This window comes from Cynocephalus volans, chromosome 2 (assembly GCF_027409185.1).
Source record: "Cynocephalus volans isolate mCynVol1 chromosome 2, mCynVol1.pri, whole genome shotgun sequence".
Classification (NCBI taxonomy): Eukaryota; Metazoa; Chordata; class Mammalia; order Dermoptera; family Cynocephalidae; genus Cynocephalus; species Cynocephalus volans.
Window position 1 is genome coordinate 225,842,108 of NC_084461.1, and position 21,558 is coordinate 225,863,665.

General features: G+C 35.6%; 1 protein-coding gene across 5 annotated transcripts in view; it reads right to left on the minus strand.

Annotated features, from left to right (window-relative positions):
- Window positions 1–21,558, minus strand: part of MAPK8 (mitogen-activated protein kinase 8) — a 107,438-nt gene that overhangs the window by 44,362 nt on the left and 41,518 nt on the right. Inside the window, exons 2-3 of one of the 5 annotated variants that reach the window (XM_063085648.1) lie at window positions 13,391–13,474; window positions 13,218–13,271 (exon numbers count right to left, since the gene is read on the minus strand). The exons of the other annotated variants lie outside the window; for them this stretch is intronic. The gene's annotated coding sequence lies outside the window, so the exon portion shown is untranslated. The remainder of the gene's footprint in view (window positions 1–13,217; window positions 13,272–13,390; window positions 13,475–21,558) is intronic. 5 annotated transcript variants of the gene reach the window in all.

Below are 21,558 nucleotides of genomic sequence, written 5' to 3' on the forward strand. Positions count from 1 at the left end.
TAGATTACTATAGTTCCTGTTACTACATCTTGGCTGTTAGAGTATCCCATATTCTCATTTTGTCTGATGTTTCTTTATGTTAATATAGGTACTACCGTTTTGCCATCTTACAGATGATGAAATTGAATCTTAGAAAGGTTAATTGTATATGGTTACAAAGTTGGTCGGGGGTAGGGTGAAGAGTTGAGATCTTCGCAAACACGCTATATTGGGTCCAAAATATAATAAATATTGGTGGTAAAGACGATATGGAGGGAGAAGAGGAGTTATAAGTCTTAAACATTTTGAGTGTGAGGTATCTGTGAGACATCCAAATGGAAATATCAAGTTGGTAACTAAATACAGACCTGGACCTCAGAGGAGAGGTCTGGGCCAAAGATAATAAATTTAGGCATTGTCATTGTTATTTAAGCAAGGAGAGAGAATTAAATTACTCAAGAGGTGAGTAGAGGTAAGAAAAAGGGGACCTAAGATTCAGCTTTATGAACACCCACATTTAATGAGCAATTAGAGAAAGATAAGCTGACAAAAGAGTCCAAGAAGATGTAGCCAGAGACCTAGATAGAAAACAATGAGAACACATTGGGAGAAACCAAAGGAAAAGAGTGTTTTAAAGAACAGAGTGGTCAATAGCACTGAATGCTACAGAAATGTCAAATAAGTCATTTGAGTAGAGCAATAAGGGTAGAAGTTAGAATGAAGTAAGCTGAAGTGTGAGCGGAAAATGATTTTAGAAATAGGGAAAGTGTATATAGCCGCCTCTTTAGAGATGTTTAGCAAAGATGACGAGAGAGAAAATTGATAAAGAAAGGTAAATGGTCAAGGGGGGATGATTAGATTATATATAACAGTATAGCATAGCATAACATATAACATGTAACATAGAGACATCCTGAACATATTTACATGTTAACAGAAGGGATCCAATAAAGAGGGGAAGGGTGAGAACAGGGGAGTGAGAGAGAAAACTGAGGTTTCCCAGATTCCATAATATCTCTGAAAAGATAGAAAGGAATGGGATCCAGAGCATATGTGTGGCCATACAAATGGACATACTGGTGTGGTACTGCCATCAGAAAACAGCATCAAGATACTGAGACAGAAGGAGCAGTTTCCAAGATAAGAGGGCATTGAGGATACTGGTGAGCTTTATGGAGGGTGTATTTGGTACACTTTTCTCTCCATCATGACGCTGGAACAGCAACAGTGTGTGTGAGGAGGATTCTGCTGACTTATTTCCCTACTCAGGAAAGTTTCTTCTTAGATTAAAAACAAAGGAACTGTAGTTATAGAATTTAGATATGACTGATTAAGGAATAAGAGAAAAGACAAGCATTATCATCCCATTTAACAGAGGCTCAAAGGTATTAACATGCAACTGAATGTTATGGAAATATTGAGGTACAGCTCTAGTTTCAAATTTTTCCTCTTACTATGCCTATGTCAAGAACACTACACTTATATCAACACTGCCAAATTACCATCCCCCCAAACCCTCATGCACCTGATTTGTCATTTCCCTTTACCAAAATAATTTTATCCCTCTTTTTTCGTATCTATCCAAATTCTAAGACTAGCCTAAATATGATCTTCATAAAGCCTTTTCCACTCAAACAAGCTTGAACCTAAATTCTCATCTAAACCACCTTGCTGTATGAGTATATTCATTCACTTATGCAGATTTTATTACCAGACTATGGCTTTTCTGAGGACAAAGGCTGTCTCTCCTATGTCTTCAGATTTCCAAAATACTTAGGCTCTTCACAGAGTTAGAATGTAATAAATAACTTCTAAAAAAGTTAACCAAGAATGTGAACCTATTTAAGGTAACAAATTACTTAATAAATTGTTTGGTTTATTTTCATCTGTGTTTTCCTTTATTAAGAGAAAAATAGAGATTTTATTAGGTTTTTATGACTTAAGGTTTATTTCTGTGATGTCTCTATAAAGAACAAGACTCCACTGCTATCAGACTGGCCCACCCATACAGTGGTCAGTCTGGCAAGCCTAAACAGAGACAAACAAGTTAAACTAATTAGTTATATAAAATGCACTTACGGAGGAAAGAGTGAGATCAATGAAGCCATACAACCAGGCCCTACAGACACTGCAAAATAATCCACGCAAGGCAACAAGGTTCAGAATTCAAGACAGCTCTAATCATCAGGTAATTCTGGCAGTAAGTCATTGGGTAACAGAGCCTGACTACCTTTATTTATCCTGCTCCTGGGGCTATCGACAGACCCTATATGTGATGGTTAATTTTGTGTGTTAACTTGCCTAGGACACAGGGTACTCAGATATTTGGTCAAACATTTTTCTGGGTATTTCTATGAAGGTGTTTTTGGATGACTTTAACATTCAAATTGATAGACTGAGCCAAGCAGATTATCCTCCACAATGTGGGTGGGCCTCATCCAATCAGGTGAAGGCCTGAATAGAACGATAAGGCTGACTCTCCTGAGAGTAAGAGGGAACTCCTCCTGCATGACTACCTCAAGCTTGAACATCAGTCTTTTCCTGCCTTAGGACTCAAACTAAAACACTGGCTCTTCCTGGGTCTTCAGCCTATTGGCCTCTGGACTGGAACTATATCACTGGGTCTCCCAATTCTTAGGCCCTCCTGTGTCTCTAGCTTGCCAACTGCAGATCTTCAGACTTGTCAGACTCCATAACTGTCTGAGCCAATTCCTTATAATAAATCTCTTTATACATGGCTCCTAAGAGATGCCTGACATGACTAGCCTATTTAAAATGGTACCCTTTAATCAACTCTCTCTCCCTCACCCTGCTTCATTTTTCTTCAGACCACTTACCAGGCCTGATATTCTTTTTTTCTTATTTTATCAATACACAATGTAGTTGACTTTCGTGTCCCTTTACAAATTCCTCCCTCCCCACTCACTACTGATATTCTACTTGCATGCTTATTATCTGCCCCATTCAAACATTAGTTCCATGAAAGCATGAAATTTGTTCTGTTCATGAATAAATCACCAGAGCCTAGACCAATACCTGGCAAACAGGAGGCATTCAAATAGATGTTGAATGAATGAGTGAACAACAAATGAGCATACTATAACTTTAAGTTCCCATTATGAACTGCCCATCATTCTCCTCCCTCAAGGAGTAATTTACAGTAGAGAAAGAGAAAGAATGTGTTTAGTTCAATTTCCATTTCTGCTGTTTATGAGATTTTCATGCTAGGCAACTTCATAAGCCATTAGCCTTGGGCCAGAGGCCTGTACCAGTCTAATCAGTTATGGCCAACATGGCATAACCACATGCCACGGGATCCATCCATGCTAAGGAACTGCTATAGGCTGCATCCTCAGCAGGTAGATAATAACTTTTAAAATGAGAATTCTGTGTACAGTACCAGGCTATCACAGGTTCTTCCTAGTTTCCCATAACAATTTGTCCTCTCTTCTAGGAGAACCTGACTCCCACCAACAAAGGGTGGGGGGGAAGAAGGAGGCCTGATTTGTACTTCTGCGAGTGGGTTTTGTAAGATCTATTCATAAAATAAATATAATTCTTAATTGAGCTTACTTGAGTAGGTTTATCACCTTCCAGCCACAAAATGATGCTAAGATAGGTGCCCCTCATGTTTCTACATTTTGAGGAAGATGCCTTTAATTAAATGGTGGCAACAACATGAAATCACTAAACCTCAGAGCTCATTTCCAAGACTTCATTCAGACATTCAAGTTATTTATTAAAGCTCTCAGGACTTAATAGCAGTGTCCTCATCAGTCAAGTAAGAACATATTTCTGGCTACTTTTTAAACAAAAGCAATAAACTCTAAGTAACAGAACACAATATGGACATGGTACTACCCTAACACTTCAGTTAACTGGTATCCAAGATTCTAAAATTACTTGGACTCAAAATTGCAAAAATCACAAAATATTAGAAAGCTTGCTCTAGGCTGATCAACTATATCTAGATTATTAATATTAATGGCCAAAAAAGCAATGCCAATTTTCTCAAAAACATTTAACTGAAGAAAAACAAGTAACCTAATTTGTAAACATATACTATTTCCCAAGGTACTTAAGAGATATTGTTATTTTAAATCTAAGAAAAACTCATCCTCACAAGTTTCTATAAAAATTTTAAGAGTTTTTATACAAGAAAAAATGCTTAGCTTTAAAGGCACCTTTGTACAACATATTACTTTGGGTTAAATCTTCACATATCAAAACAATTGTGCATGTAAAATAACTCATTCCTTGAATGATAAATGCTGGCAAGAATGTGGAGAAAAGGGAACACTCCTACACTGTTTGTTTCTCAAACAATTACAAACAGATCTACCTATGACCCTAACCCAGAGGAATGGAAATCATCATGTTGAAGGGATACCTTTACTCCCATGTTTATTGCAGTGCTATTTACAATAGCCAGGAGTTGGAACCAGACTAAATGCCCATCATCGGATGAGTGGATAAGGAAAATGGGGTATATCTACACAATGGAATACTACTCTACTATTAAAAAAAAAATGAAATACTACCATTTGCAGCAACATGGATGGACTTAGAGAAAATTACATTAAGTGAGATAAGCCAGGCACAGAAAAAGACATACTGCATATTCTCATTTATTTGTGGGAGCCAGTAAAAATAAACAAATAAATATACAAACAAATAAATGGGGTGGGGGAAAGAACACACAACAATCACAATTCCTTGAACTTGTTCAGACAAGCGAACAGATACAATGTCGATGGGGGTAAGGGAAGAGGAAGGGGGGAAAAGGAGGAATTGGTAAAGGAACACAAAAATCAACTACATTGTATGTTGATAAATTGAAAAAAAAAAAAAAGAATACCAGTTTATGGATAGTAGATATTCAAAAAGAAGGCATCATTTGTTATTTTCTTTCTTTGATTCAGACCTATCACTGTGCTTTGAAGCTTAACATCCTTTTCTTTTCCTATATATAGCAAGTGTTTTATGAAAAAGTTGCCCTACAATTACTCCTTATTTTAAATCCATATAAATAAGATATTACATTGGACTTATACTCAGGTTTATTTAATGAAGTGCAAGTTTATTCTTTACTTCATAAGAAGTTCCCTAGCTAAATTAATATGGTTCTTAATCTGGTCATGTTTGCAATGAATAAATATTAGATAATTTAAAAAAATAAAAATTAAAAATAAAATAACTCATTCCTTGGGGAAAACTCAAACAAACACCTGACCATTTTCTAATAATAACTTTTGCCTAGTCTTTTACTAATAAGATTCTCGGGCTCATAGTGGAAGAAAATGTTAATCACATTCAACCACCACCAGAGATACTTCCTAAAGACACAAATTAAGAATAGCAAATGAGAAGTGTCCCAGATGCATCTTACAGAGAATTTTATTCATATTAGTTAATTCCACATATAATTACCACTAGTTTATCTTGCCTATAATGTAATTATGATCAGAATTTTTAAAAAGTGCTAGGTCGGTATTAGAAGAAAATAATTCCATCACAAACAGCTTTCTGTAATTAAATGTGCCTGCTCCCAGCAGAAAAAAAAATAATCACTGAATTTTAGAGTAAACTACATGGTGTTTCATAATATGAAAGCTCAGCAAGATTTCGATAAAAACAGCATTTCTGTTTGATGTTGATAACCAGATATGACAAATCTAATTTGAAGACTTGCAACATTAGTAAAAAGTTTAATTGTCCAGCTACAAATCTATATCAATCACTCAGAAATAGCTTCAATTTTACGTGCTATTTCATCTTCAAGTTGCCCTTCATAAGATAAGGCCACAGCTTGGGTCATACAAACCTTTTTTCACTACCATTGAAGCAACAACAACAAAGACCAGAAACTAAAAATACCCGTTTTTTTCTCGTATAAATTTGTAGTAGATACTAAGTATCTCTCCTCTACTATCCTCCCACCTCCAAAAAAGAATTAAGACTTCTGAAGCACAGTACTCCCCCGTCATTTGCAGTTTTGCTTTCTGTGGTTTCAGTTGCCTGCAGTCAATAGCAGTCTGAAAATATTAAATGAAAAATTCCAAATGTAAACAATTCATAAATTTTAAATTGTGTGCTGTTGTGTAGCATGATGAAATCTCACACCATTCCACTCTGTCCCACCTGGGATGTGAGTCATCTCTTTGTGCAGCATATCCACGCTGTGTGTGCCACCTGTCCATTAGTCACTTAGGTAGTTGTCTCAGCTATGTAGTGGCTGTGTTCAACTAACCCTTACTTAATAATGGCTCCAAAGCACTCGAGTAGTGGCTTTTCAGCTAAAATTTACACCCTGTTTAAACTACACGTTCTGAAATAGAGCTCCCTACACCCTCATAACGTACGCTATCTGCTTCTGTAGAATGGCTTGCTTAACCTAAGTAACTCCATTTTGCCCCCTGTCTGACCTGCAGAATACCCTCCCCCTTCTGCATGAGAAACCGTTGACCTCATAGAAACAAAAAACAATTGCACAGAAACAGGAGCCATACACAGTGAATTATTACATGGGAACAGGAACCATACACAATGAAAACTTGTATGCTTGATTACTCGAACAGCTCATTCTCGGCCTCTGTGACCTAGCTCCCTAGCTTGCTTTGTGCACCTCAACAAACCCGTGTGCCAACAGGATGTAATTTTTGCCTTTAAAAACCCTACAAAACCAAAGCTTGAGGCCGCTCTTCCTTGGTTGCTCCTTGGGAGATGGTCGCTGGCCAGCTGAAGTGAATAAACTGCCCTTTTCTGCACGAGTGGCATGTAAGTGCATTTCTTGTGGGAGGGTGCCTCACAAAAGTTCTTTCAGTAAATTTCCATAACTTACCTCTCATTGTTTCTTACTATCTGCCTAAAGGTAACATTTCTGGCACAGAAATTGTGTGCTAAAGTATTTTTCCAGGACCCCTGGAGTTAGCCTGGCCCAACACAAACTGGGCTAGGCTGACTGAGTCTGCTGCTAATATCTGTTACAGAGCCAAAGACTGGAACTCCAGATGCTACTAACGCCACCATTTCCTGAACATGTAGAGGCCTGCAGATGGCATGAGCCTATGCAGATCACCATGGAATTCCCTCAAACCTTTTAACCCATCGTGATCCCCATGCCTTGCACCACCCTAACCACTTCCCCAAAGATATCCATCCTTTTCCCTCTGGGTACAAGATGGATTTGAGAAACAAATCTGTTGTCTTTTCATCTGGCCACCTTGTGAATAAACCTTTTTCTCTGCTGCAAAGACTGGTGCTACAGTATTTGGCTTTCAGTTATGCACAGGCAAAGGAACTCCATTTTGTTTGGTAACAGTAGTGACGCTGCCATATTGTTATAATTGTTCTATTTTGTTATTACTGTTGTTAATCTCTTACCACATCTAATTTATAAATTAAACTTCATGACAGGTATGCATATATAGGAAAAAACATAGTACAGTTGTCCTTCGGTAACATGGTGGATTGGTTCCAGGATCCCCATGGATACCAAAAATCTGCAGATGCTCAGTCCTGATATAAAATGGTGTAGTATTTGCACGTAGCCTACATATATCCTCCCATACACTTTAAATGATCTCTAGATTACGCATAATACCTAATACAATGTAAACAGTTGTTACACTATATTGTTTAGGGAATAATGACAAGAAAAAAAGTCTGTACATGTTCAGTACAGATGCAATTATCTCTTTGAATATTTTCGATCCACAGTTATTTGAATCCATGGATATGGAGGACCAACTGTGTATGTAGGGTCTGGTACCAAGGTTTCAAGCATCCACTGGAGGTGCTGGAACATATCCCCCATGGATAAGGGGGGACTACTATAGTTCAATAACCTGCATATGGGAAAAAGCTCATGAAATCATCTAAAAGCAATTTAAACATAATATGGGTATCCAACATGTTAGGTGGCATAAATGATAAAATGGCTTGGTTTTTTGTGGTTTGGATTTTTTGATTCATGAATGTCAACAGTGCTAACTAAACAGTACTAACTAAACGTAAATGTATTTATTTGTACTGTGATATTATGAAATATATATTTAATCTTGTCCTCATTTCCTGGCATATAACTCCTAAAATCCTTGCGATCTCCAAAGTGATATGTCTTTTTGTATGCTAATGAGTTCAGCGATGGCTGGGGAATCCTGGATGGTGGGTGCCAGGTGACCCATGTAATCAGAGGGTTAGAACATTCTGTGCCCCCCCCACCCCAGGGAGGGGAGAGGTCGCTAAAGGTCAACTTGATAAACGAATGGCCAGTGATTTAATCAATCATGACTACGTAATAAAGCTTCCATAAAAACACCAAAGGACTTGAGTTCTGGGAGCTACCAGATAGCTGAACACATGCAGGTTCCTGGAGGTTGACACAATTAGAGAGCGCATAGAAGTTCCACACCTCTTCTCTCATACCAAGTCCTATGCATCTTGTCCCTCTGACTGTTCATCTGCATTGTTTGTAATATCCTTTATAATAAGTGGATAAATCTAAGTAAAGTGTTTCACCGAGTTCTGTGAGCTGCTCTAGTCTATTAATCAAACTAAAAGAGTAGTCCTAGGAACCCAATTTGTATCCAGTCAGTCAGAAGCACAGGTCACAACCTGTGCTTTGCAACTGGCATCTAAAATAGAGGGCACTCTTGTGGGATCTGAGACCTCAACCTGTGGGATTTGACACTCTCCAGGTGGGTAATGTCAGAAATGAATTGAATTAGAAGACACCCAGCTGGTCTCTGCTGAACAATCTGCTGCAGAATTAATTGATTGATGGTGGAGAGAAATCCCCAGACATTTTAGTGACCAGAGGTCTCAGAGGTATTCTGTGTTGTTGTGTTGTGAGAGTAAAGGAGGAGAAACTAAGATTTTTTTCTTCCTATATTTTCAGATATACCTAAGGGGGCCTCCAACAATTTTGAAGTACAACACAGTGAAGCACTTTAAGGGAAAAAGATCCTTGAATAATAATGTCAAATGACATAATGCAAAAAAAATGACAAAAAGGAAGAAGACCTCAAAAAACACAGCACACTGGAACTACTCAGTACAAGAACAAATGGTCCTAATAGCACTCAAAAGGCCCCAAGAGTATTCAAGCACAGAGTAATTATCAATAACTATGATACCCTGAGGCATTAAGAAATTAAATGACCAGTATACTCCATTTCAGAAAGCAAGAATGTGATCAGTAATTTCTTATAAAGAAGCTAATCAAAGTTATTTTGTAAACTTTAGTGTCAATAAACATACTGCCAAAAAGTCAGTTACCTTCAAACCTTTACAATCTTCCTTCATATTCTACTATCTTCTGAACCCTGAACCCTCTGGAGAGGCCCCAATCCAGCGGACTGCTCAGCCAATTCTTTTACCCTCTATTGAGTTTTTTTGCAAATTGCTCAAACCTTCCAAGCACCTTTTCTCTGACTACTTCTATTTCCCACTCCTTAAATGTACACAGTACTTAAGAGGACTTTATCACTTTAAATTCTTTGGTAAATCCATGGTTTCAATTGTAATCTCCCAATTCTGTTTCTAGCCCTGACCTCTCTCCTACATTTTCAACTACCTCTAGGTCATCTCAGTGTGGATATCTATAGGTACTCAAACCTGAAATAGTGAAAATCCAACTTTTCTTCTCTTCAAAACTAACTCCCTCCTCCTTCCATGTCTATTTCTTTTATCAGCAATATCATTCTTGATTATGCAAAGATAAAACATGTAAAGCAACTCACCACAAATGAAGCAACTGAGTTACTAACACTCACAAACATTTTTCATGAAAATAATCATGATTATTTATAATTAATAAAATTACATTTATCTACGGTATAGGTTTTTCATATTTAGAATGCTTTTATTACCAAGGACTGATGCTTTGTTTTATATATACACACTTTTTTTTAAAAGCTAGCTACTAAACTGCAGTAAAGCTTTCCAAATATTCAAGCTGCTTCAGAATAGTCAGTTGTTAATACTTAATTAAAAGATCTACTTTTCAATCCTATATGGCAGTATTTTCCAAACTATGAGTTCTAACCCACGGATGAGTCATAAAATCAATTTGATGGATTAGATTTTTTAAAAAATGAAATAGGAATAGGGAGTATCAGCATGTGGCTCATATTATAAGAATAATTATTTGTGAAATCTATGTTTATACACATATACACACACACGTGTACTGCATCACAATAAAAGTTACTTCTTCCCATGATTCACAGTAAAAAGCCAAAATAGGAAAACAATGATATTTACAAGACACAGGGACTTAAAGTACATATTGAAAAATACTCATTTTTAAAACTTGCCTAATTTGCAACAAAAAATTATAGGAGGTTAAATATACCTAGGGTTATCTTACTACATAAGAACATTCATAGTCATTTCAAATTCAAAAAAGGAGAAAAACAAACAGGTATGTTTTCATTGTTCAAAAGGAGTTTTTCATTTGTCTTTGATTTCTTGTGGACTTTTCATTACTCACCAAGGACATTCTGCAAACTATGAAATATATAACATGCTAGCTATTAAATTACTACACATTGTGACTTCTCATTATTAAATCAAGAAGTGACTAAACAATATGATATGCTATTAAGGTTTAGAAGAAGTTGATTCAGCAAGATATAATTGTAATCCAATTATCATGCCATGATTGTAACACATTAAACATTCTCATTCCTTGATAACTGGAAGTTCCTTCCTTATATCTAAAATATCATTCAGGTACATAGCTATCAATAATAAAATGGCTAGGAATTCAATGTGCTTAAGAAAACTTGTCAAAGATTCTTTACACACAAATGAATAATTTAACATTTCCCTCAAAAGATGGAATAAGAATCTCCTTAGTTTATATCATTATCTTAGTTATCAAGAGTTGGCAAAGCTTTGGAATTTCCATATAAGGCAACACTGTATAAATATGGTAATAATACTGTCGACACCTGATAATACATGAAAAGTAAAATATATAAGGAATAAAAATGTCAGTATATCTAGTCAACGTATAGGATAATTTATAAGGTGACATGGAGGGTATAAATTTACTCACAGTCATGGAAAGATGACATTTATCTTAAATCTGATGACACAAAATAACATCAAAGTGTTCAGAGTACAGATTATTTTTGTTTTAATAGTTGTGAAGGTACAATCTCAAATTTAAAAACTTTGAAGAATACATACTTAATGACTGTTTCTGACACAGTGAAAAAGGACGAAGACTACAGAGCCAGAAAAATGACATCACATCCATAGAGAAATGAAGATTCCCTTTTAAATAACACTATTTTTAGGCAGTCAGTTAACTCAGCTGGTTAGAGTGCAGCCTTATTTTTAAGTTTGTTTTATCTTATTTCACTCCTTTCCTTAAAAACATCGAATAACAAACATATTTGCTATTTTACACAGCTTAGCTACAAGGACCCTTAAACAATAAAGAGAAATCCAGAGTGCTGTGCAAAGACAAATTGTTATCTAGTTACAATATTGTTAATAACATATATTTTTTATACCAATAACTTGCCATCTTCCTTTAAATCATATACTTTTTAAGCTGATGGAAGTAATGCATAGTTATTACTATAGTACTACTAATTTACAATTATATAAACTACGCCCGAAAATAAGATTATCAGGTGCAGTTTCTCTGGAAGAATCAATTTTTACAGAGCTTGCTATCACTCCAAAGCTTATCTGTCAAAGAGATGGTATGACTGATGGCTCTAGTTTAGCAAGAACACATCTTTATAATATCAAAGATCTTGAAAAAAAAAAATTGTCAAAAGCAATCAATCCTTTGTTCAGAGTTTTCTGCCTTTAGGATATGGAGGTATCCAAGTATTAAAAATGGTTCTGCAATTTCAGAAAATAATTATTTTCTCTTGGTCAAAAAATAAAAACGCTTGATATCCCAAAGAGGCCCAGGTTCCCTTTTTAGAGGCATAAGTATCATCTTCCCAGAAGACAGGAAGGATGCCTGAAAAGAATGAGGTCTGGTATGGATCCAAATTTTTCCTATTTACTTACTAGTTATTTGATTCTGAGCAACTTATATAAACCATTTGATTCCTCAGTTTCTTCATTTCTAAAATGTAGATATTTATACTTGTCTTCCAGGTTTTCAGGAGAATCAAATTAAATAACATATATGAAGTAAGAAAATGGCACGTGATAAGATTTGACCAATCTTAGTTCCCTTTCCTTTTTTATGCTTAATAAAAGTTTTTAAGACAATGTCAACATGGACAAGGTAAAAAGAAATAAAATTCTCTTCATGATTGGTTACAAACATACCTCCATCAGCCATTTCATTCTACTCACTACTTGGATTCAGAAACTTGAGGAAAAAAATTAATGCAGGGGGCTGGCGCTCTACTGAGAAACATGTCATTTATTCACCTGGAATACCCACCATCACCCTCACCCACCTAGTACAACAAGCACATAAACACTAAGTATTACTACTAAACTGAAGCAAACAGTCCTATGTGTCTCAAAAACTCCTGAAGTACCACCGTATTATGGAAAATGACTCAGAATGACTGTGAGTCAGGAAGAAAAGGATGAGTTATTAACTGCATGCCTAGTTTGAGGGAATCTATATACAGATCATTAGCAACTGAATTCAAGTCTAAAACAGCTCTAAAGAACAAACAAAAAATGTTCTAATCATTGTAATGCACTGTCTTTACCTTTAGTATAAAGAACACTTCAACTGCTTTTCAGAAATTTGTCAGTAATCAGAAAACTTGCCATCACATATATATAAAGCACTATAATAACAGATCCACATAAGGACTCATCCAGACAATTTAAAAGCAAGCAGTACTCAGAGAGCAGAAATCACAGGCAAGACAGGCAAATAATCTGAGCTGCCAAAGTGGTGCACTTGAGCCATCTAGTGGAAAAGAGAAAAAATAAGTTTAATTCTCAAAGAAAAATTTCCTATTGTTCCAATTCTCCTCTATGAAAATGTAATACAAAATTTGTTCTTGGGAATAATAAATTACAATCCATAAAAGATAGCAGAGAACTAAGAAGTTGGTGTTGGTGAAAGATGAATGATGAAAGGGTGACAGATTTGAGTGGAATTCAGATTTTATGGATAAGTAAAGATGAAAACTAAAGACAAACACTCCTCTTTATGGTATTTTTCTTAAAACCATATTAAAACACATGCAAGCTTGTAAAAGACATTACAGAAAATAAGAAAGATTTCCTACCAGCCACAATGGTCTCAAGAAGGGCTGCAGGCAGTAAAAACAAGTGGGCAGCCTCTGGTGGGGAGAAAAGGGAAACGTGAATAGAGAAGTCAATTTCTATGGGACTAAATGAAGAAAAGTCCTTTCTGCCTGGGGACTCACAGCCAGTTAGGATTATGGCAATCCCAGCTCACCTAGGACTCCTGCTCCCCTGCAGGGCTGAAGGCAAAAGGAGGACGCTGGAGGCCCAGGGAGAATACAGAAGACAAACTCCTGGCCTGAGGGAGAAAGAGAGGATTAAAACTCTTTAAAGTACACTCCGCCATCCATATTTGTAGGTTCTGCATCCACCAATTCAAACAACCAAGCATCAAAAAATATATATTTCTTAATTGCCTGTGTACAAAACATGTACAGACTTTTTTTTCTTGTCATTATTTCCGAAACAATACAGTATAACATTTACATAGCATTTACATTGTACTAGGTATTATAAGTAATCTAGGGATGATTTAAAGTATATAGGAGCATGTGTGTATGTAGGTTATATATATAAACACTATGCCATTTTATATTACGGACTTGAGCATCGGCTGATTTTGGTGTCTGTGGGAGGTCCTGGAACCAATCTCCCACAGATACATAAGGATGGCGGTACTGAAATCAACACATTGCTTCTGAAGTCTGAATGCAGAGTTTAAAAATTTCCAAAACCACAAATTACTTGAGCAGTGTGACACACTTAAATCCTTAAGCATGATACACTTAATACATTTTTCTCTTCCATAAAACTGTGGTCTTGGAATAAATTAGTGGTAAGATCATTCTTAACTCCTAAAATTCAATGGTTTTAGTCTCCCCCCCAAAACTAGAGAAGTTAATAAAATGAAAATGTAGTTTTTTGGTTTGTATTTTTCTCCATTAATTCACGCAAATAATGGACTGTGTTCCAGGCTCTGAAGAGGAAATAAAGATGACTCCCTGACCCCAAGGAAGAGAGAAACTATTAGCAGACATAAGACATTTAAATTCATTTTAACGCAAGGCAGAAACAAGGGTCAGAAAACATACAAATGCAATGCTACAGAAATCTTTGAGGCTAAGAATTTAGCCTGAAAAATAACTTTCACTTGCACATTCTTTCTAAGATTCAATGTACAAGGTGAGAGAGGAGGTGTAAGGGATGGGGGAGGGGAGTGAAAGGAATGAATAGTGGCAGGAAAGGAACAGATGCTGATAGGTTTTGAATATAACCAGTGCCATTTTACGAAAGGCCAAGCACAAAATGGCCACCAGCCCCCTGCCCCCATTTTCCTTACAAGAAGCCTCGTTACTTCTGTGAAATAGAAACCCTTTGGCTTCTACATGGGCGCAATTTTCCACCCTGTTGCATCAGCCAGGTGGAGCTTCCACACTAGCGTAATGCTCCTCTTGACTGCATCAGCCAGCCTATATAAGCTCTCCCACTCGGATGCCTGGTGCTGTTTTCCACTTTGAGGGCAGCCTGGCAGATTTCTTTTCTTTAATAAAGCTTGATCGGTACCCAGCAATTCGGCTCGCTTTCTTTCAGAGGTGAAACCAGCAACTGTCAAGGAGTAGTACATTTTGCTGGGCATACAGATTTCATGAAAGATCTACTGCTGGAAGTAAGGCTAGAAAGATAGGATGAATTTATTTTTATACCACAGGTCATGGGGAACCCCGCAAAGCAAATGAACCTGGTCAGGTCAACAGAAATGAGGAAAGACTTGAGAAATACCAGAAAGAATCAGTAGGATTCTTTGCTAACCAACTGGATATACAAGCAATTAGGAAGCTAGAACTGAAGGAATTCCAGTCTGTGTGCTATTATTAACCCAAGTAGAAAACATATTTGTTATGTCATGCAAATTCTCATTTTACATACAAATTGATAAGATGAAAGATGCAGGCTAAGGAGAACACCTTAGGGAAAACCTACAATTATGCTTCTTCTTCTTCTTCTTTTTTTTTTTTTAAAGAGGAAGAAAAGAAAGGCAGGAGGGAAAGAAGAAAGGAGGAAGGGAGAAATGCATAGCAATAGCCATCAGGGTAAGAAGAAAAACTTGGAGAAGTATAATAAGAATACAATGTCAGTAGTGTGGAGTGGCAAAAACTATATTGGCTTGAAAAACTGAAAGGGAGATAAGAGTGAAAGTGGTGACATCTATAATACATTTCCTTCTTTACAAGTATCATTCTCTTAGCAATATGGAAGCATTTAAGCCCAGGAAAGGTAGGTTGAAAGACTTCATGGTTAGTGGCTTCTGTTTTTGCACTGGAAGAGGACATGAAGTCCTATGGACAAATAAGAAATTGAGGAAAGAGGGGCCAAGCCCGTGGCGCACTCGGGAGAGTGTGGCCCTGGGAGCGCGACGCTCCCGCTGCGGGTTCGGATCCTATATAGGAATGGCCAGTGCACTCACTGGCTGAGTGCAGGTCACGAAAAAGACAAAAAAAAAAAAAAAAAAAATTGAGGAAAGGGGGAAAGAAGAACCATCTAGGAAAAAGAGGAGGATGAAAACATTACAAAATAAGTACAGTGGTGATCATAAGTCAACTAAGGGAAGTCAACCAAGAATAAAGAGACTATTAAGCAATGCTGGAAAATCAGAAAGATGAAAACACTGATTTTGGACGTTAACTTCGAGAACCTAGTAATGTGATAGGTGCTGGCATACAACAGAGTTATGGAAATACAGAAGTGGAGCTCTGAAAAGTGGGCCAGATTCCTTCATAGAATTCACCTATAAAAGCAGTTGGGCGGACACCATTTCCATAATTTAGTTTTTTTTTTTTTTAATCACATTTTGGTTATTTATATTTTCCTTTAAAAAAAAAAAAACAACCACTTCATCAAATTACAGATTAACTAGTGTAGAAGTGTACAAAGAATTCATCTTGTAGAATGTATCATATAACAAAAGCATATTAACATGAGTGTATTAAGTATATACATATACTTTTAAAAAGCATGAACATTGGTGTAACCACCATTCACTACCAGTCCCTTTAAATTTCTCCCCAATATCATTTCCTTCTCTCACCCACAAGAGGTAATCATTTATCCTAAAGTTTGTGAAAATCATTCCCTTACTTTTCTCTACAGCTTCACTATGTAGGTATTTATCCCAGTCATATTTTTCAGTTTTGCCTCTTACTGGACTTCATGTAAAAGATACCACAGCACACATATCCTTCTATGGTTTGCTTCTTTCGCTTGATTTTATAAATGGATGTGTATGTGTGCAATGTTCATTAACTGTTCCTGTAGGATGGTTTTCCACTGTATGATACCACAATTTGTTTGTGCAATCTACTGTTGAAGGAAATTGAGGTTGTTTCCAATTCGGGGCTATGATGAAAAATGCTCCTATGAAAATTCTTGCAGATGTCTATGAGAAAAGTTTACACTTTGCTGGAGTATTTACCCTATTTTCTACAGTGTTTAGGAGTAGAACTGCTGGGTCACAGGATAAGCATAAGTTCAACTTTGCTAGGTGATAAAAAATTATTTTCCAAATTAGCAACTCTTGGAATAGACAGACTTTCAAATGTAAACCAATAATATCTCACTTAATTTTAATTTGCACTTCTCTAAATACTAATGAAATTGGACATATTTCTTTTTACTTACATTTCAGTTTTCCTCTTTTTGAAGTCTTTTTCTAGTTGATATGTTAAAGCTCTTTACATAGCCTTGATAAGAGTCCTTTCTCAGTCAGAGGAAGAGCAAGTATCTTCTTCTAGTTTGAGGCATGTTATCTCACTCCCCTTATGCGGTTCTGAAACAATGTAGCTGAACTGACCAATCCCTTTTTCATGGTCAGTACTTTCTGAGTCTTGATTAAGAATCTTTCCTTTCTCCAAATCATAGGAAATATGCTCTTATTTTACAATTTAAAAGCTTTATACTTGTTACCTTTTACATAAAGGTTTTTATTCAGTCTGGAACTGAGTTTTGTACAGTGTGAGGAATGCATCCGATTTATTTACCTTTTAAAAATGTATATCCAATTATCTTGGCACCATTAATTGAAGTCCATCTTTTCCTTAGTGATCTGCCATGGTATTCTATTGTATTAGTGAGCATCCATATATACAGAGGATGGGTGCTTCTGAGTATTCTATTCTTTCCATTAGCTATTTCCCTATCATATCAATGTCACAATGTTTTAATTATTTTTATTTTTTTTATGCTGATATCTGATAAGGCAAGACCCCAAATTTTATCAAGAAACTCTTGACACAGACAAGAGAAAGAGACCTGCAAAGTACTTAAATACTGGAATGATCAAATTACAACAGGCTTAAAAAAAAAAAAAAAAAGACAAAACTAAATAATTTACTGTTCCAGTTCAGATATATTAACAGAAAACCACTAAAAGTGACAGCTGAAATTAAATTAATTAAGAAAAGCATTAAAAGTCATGGGATCCAGTTATATAGTATACTGGAAGAAATGTATACCCTTTAAAATGCATACTTTTTCAAAAAAGGGTAAAATTTAATAAGTTAAATAATAATCTGAAAGTTAGAAAAAGAGCAATGAAATAAACCCAAGAAATAAAGTAAAAGGAAGGAAATAATGAAGATGAGATAAGAGCAAAACTCAATGAAACAAAACAAATAGTAGAGAGATTAGCAAAACGAAAAGTTGGGTTTTTTAAAGAGATAAAACAAAGCTGGAGGACTTGCACTTCCTACACTGGCATGAGGACATATATATAGATCAATGTAATAGAGCTAAACCAATACATCAATGGTCAATTGATTTTTGACAAGGGTGCCAAGACAAATGAATAGGGAAAGAATAGTATCTTTAATGAATGGTGCTGGACAACTAGGTATCCACATGGAAAAAAATAAATGAGGCCCTTACTAACACCACATTCAAAAATTAACTCAAAATAGACCAAAGATTTAAATATAAAAGCTAAAACTATAAAACTCTTAGAAGAAAGGATGAGAATGGGGGTTAAATCTTCCTGACCCTAGACTTGGCAATGGTTTTTTAGATATGACACCAAAAGCACAAGCACAAAAGAACAAATTAAACACCTTTGCATACTAAAGGACATTATCAAGAAAGTGAAAAGACAACCCACAGACTAGGAGAAAATATTTGCAAGTCATATATCTGAGAAAGATCTAGTATCCAGAATATACAAAGAACTCCTGCAATTCAACAACAAAAAGACAGACAACCTAAATAGAAAGTGGGCAAAAACATTTCTCCAAAGAAGATATACAAACAGCCAATAAGCACATGATAAGATGGTCAACATCAGTAAGCCATCAGGCAAATGCAAATCAAAACTATGCTACACCACTTCACATCCAGTAGTAGGATGGCTATAATCAAAAAGGCAAACAATAACAAGTGCTGACTGATGTGGAGAAATTAGAATCCTTGTACATTACTGGTAGGAATATAAAATGGTGCAACTGCTGTGGGAAACAGTTTGGTGGGTGCCTCAATAGGTTAAACATACAATTAATACATGACGCAGCTCCTAGGTATATACCAGAAAGAACTGAAAACAGATACTCAAACAGAAACATTTTATAATGTTCACAGCAGTACTATTCACAATAGCCAAAAGGCAGAAACAAGCCAAAGGTCCACCAACTGATGAATGGATGGATAAACAAAATGTGGTACATAAATACAACGAAATATCACTCAACCATAAAAAGGAAGGAAGTACTAATACATGCTACAACATGGATAAACCTTGAGGACATTATGCTAAGTGAATAAAATCAGACACATATTATATGATTCCATTCACATGAAATATCCAGAATATGCAAATCCACAGAGACAAAAAGCAGATAAGTGGTTTCCAAGGGCTGGTGTGAGTGGAATGGGGAGTGGCTACTTAATGGATCAAGAGTTTCCCTTTGGGGTGATGAAAATGTCCTGAAACTATATAGTGGCGATAGATGAAGAACACTGTAAATGTACAAAATGTAACAATGATGTATTTCATGTTTTGTGTTATTTTACAATTAAAAGATTAGAAATTTCAAGACTGATGAATCTCTGGTATGTTCATTAATTGCTGACTGTTCTCAACAAACCACAAAAATATGGGCACATTATACTACTACTTAGTGCCTGTAAAAGAAAGGCAGCCAAAAAAACCCAATATGAGTGGTGAAAGAGGGATGTGAATACAGATGTGAAACAGATAAATGGATACTATAAAAAAGATTTGTGTCAATACTTTGATTGTTCTATCAGTTAATAAGACAAGCCTGAAAACTCTCCAACTGTGATTATGGATTTGTCTTTTTCCCCTTTGTATTTTACTTTTTGCTTTCTATATTTTGTGGTCATAATATTAGGTATGTAAAATTTAGAATTGTTTTATTTTCAAATTGAAGTGTGTCTTTTATCAGTATGAAACAACTCAATTTATCTCTAGTAAAGGTTTTTGCCTTAATCTATATTAGTATTTGCATGATATACTTTTACTTTCCATCCTTTTACTGTCAATATTTTTTAAATTTATCAATATACAATAGAGTTGATTTTCTACTTTTAATATTTTAAAACTTTTTTTTTGTAAATTGCATAGAATTTAAAATTCAGTTTGACACTCTAAGGCTTAATTCATTTTATATTTAATGTAGTTACTAATATTCGGATTCACATACATCATTTTGTTTACTACTTATTTTATAAACTATGTTTTTCTGTTTTTTCTTCTTTTGAAGTTTGCACTTTTCCTTATTTCATCCTCTACACTAATTCACAAGTTACTCCCTCTATTTCTATTCATTGCTATTTATTATAACATACATGCTGATTACCTTCAGACTCTGAAAAGTCACCTATCTGTACTCTCTTCACCAACAAATACCTTAGAATACTAACTGCATCCTTCTTCTGACTTACACGCTATCATTGGCACATGCATATTAATTCTATTTTTAAAAGACAATGAAACATGATTAATGTTTTATAAAAATCATTGTTTAGATTTACTAAGATTTTAACTACTTTTTGTGCTTTTCATTCCTTCTTATATCTCATGCCTTCCACCTGAAAATCACTTTCCTCCTGCCTACATTTTTCAAAATTTCCTTTAGTGAAGACTTCCTAACCACAAACACTCAGTTTTTGTCTATATGAAATGTATGAATTTCCTGATTTTTTTCTCTTAGTACAGAATTCTAGATTTTTTTTTTTTAACTTAAGGTAATATTCCAATGTCTTCTGGGTGTGATACCATTGAAGATCTTTTCTCCTCTAGATGTCAAAGACCTTTTCTTTGTCTTTAGTGTTCTACTATTTCACTGTGACAAGGCTAAGTGAGGGTTTCCTTTTATTTAATGAACTTGAATTCCCGTGTTTCTTGAGTTCAAAAGTTGTTCATGAGTTGTAGAAAATTCTTAATCATTATCCTTTCAACTGTTACCTATTCACCATTTATGGAAGGCAATCAGGTAATATTTAGATATACTTAAACTTGTGTCTTAACTTCTCTTTCACAGTTTTCAGGTGTTTCTCTTAAATACATGCCGGATAATTTCTTTAAACATATATTCCAGTTCATTATTTCCTCCTTCAAGTTTATGTAAACTGCAGTTAAATTCATCCATTGAGAATTTTTCAGAAGTTTCAACTGATATAATTTTCAAGTCTTTAAGTTCTAGCTGTTTTTAAAAAATATTTTTGGATACTCTACACTTTCTGAACCTTTGTACATATTCTTAACTTGTTTAAACATATTAAGCACTTATTTTTATATTCTGTGTCTGATTATTCCTATTTTCTAGCAGGTCTGCTGTTGACTTCTGCTCATGGTGTTTAGTTTCCTGATGCTATTTATGACTGTCCGTTGCTCTACTTACTTAGAATTTTATTTCTGGGAAAACTTTCAGCCCTGAGATGGAAATGAGTTTCTTCAAAGAGAATTTGTATCTGCTTCCCCAAGAGTCTGGGGATACTCACTGCGAGTCCATGATTACTACCATTCTGGGGATAAATTCAAATTAAAGTATCTTAGGAAAAGAAATTTTTTGGACCACCTAGATAGTGTTAAATTCAAAGTTCAAATCACAAAAGGGTCAACTTGTTGCTCAAAATTCTCAGCTGATCCCTGTACCGGCCAGTTGAGAGAGAGAGGAGAGAGAGAGAGAGAGAGAGAGAGAGAGAGAGAGAGAGAGAGAGAGAGAGAGAGAGAGAGAGAGAGACACACACACTCTCTCTCTCTCTCTCTCCTCTCTCTCTCTCTCTCTCCTCTCTCTCTTCCCTCTCTCTCAGTAGTGATCTTGTCCCCATATTCTCACACACACACACTCTCTCTCTCTCTCTCAGTAGTAATCTTGC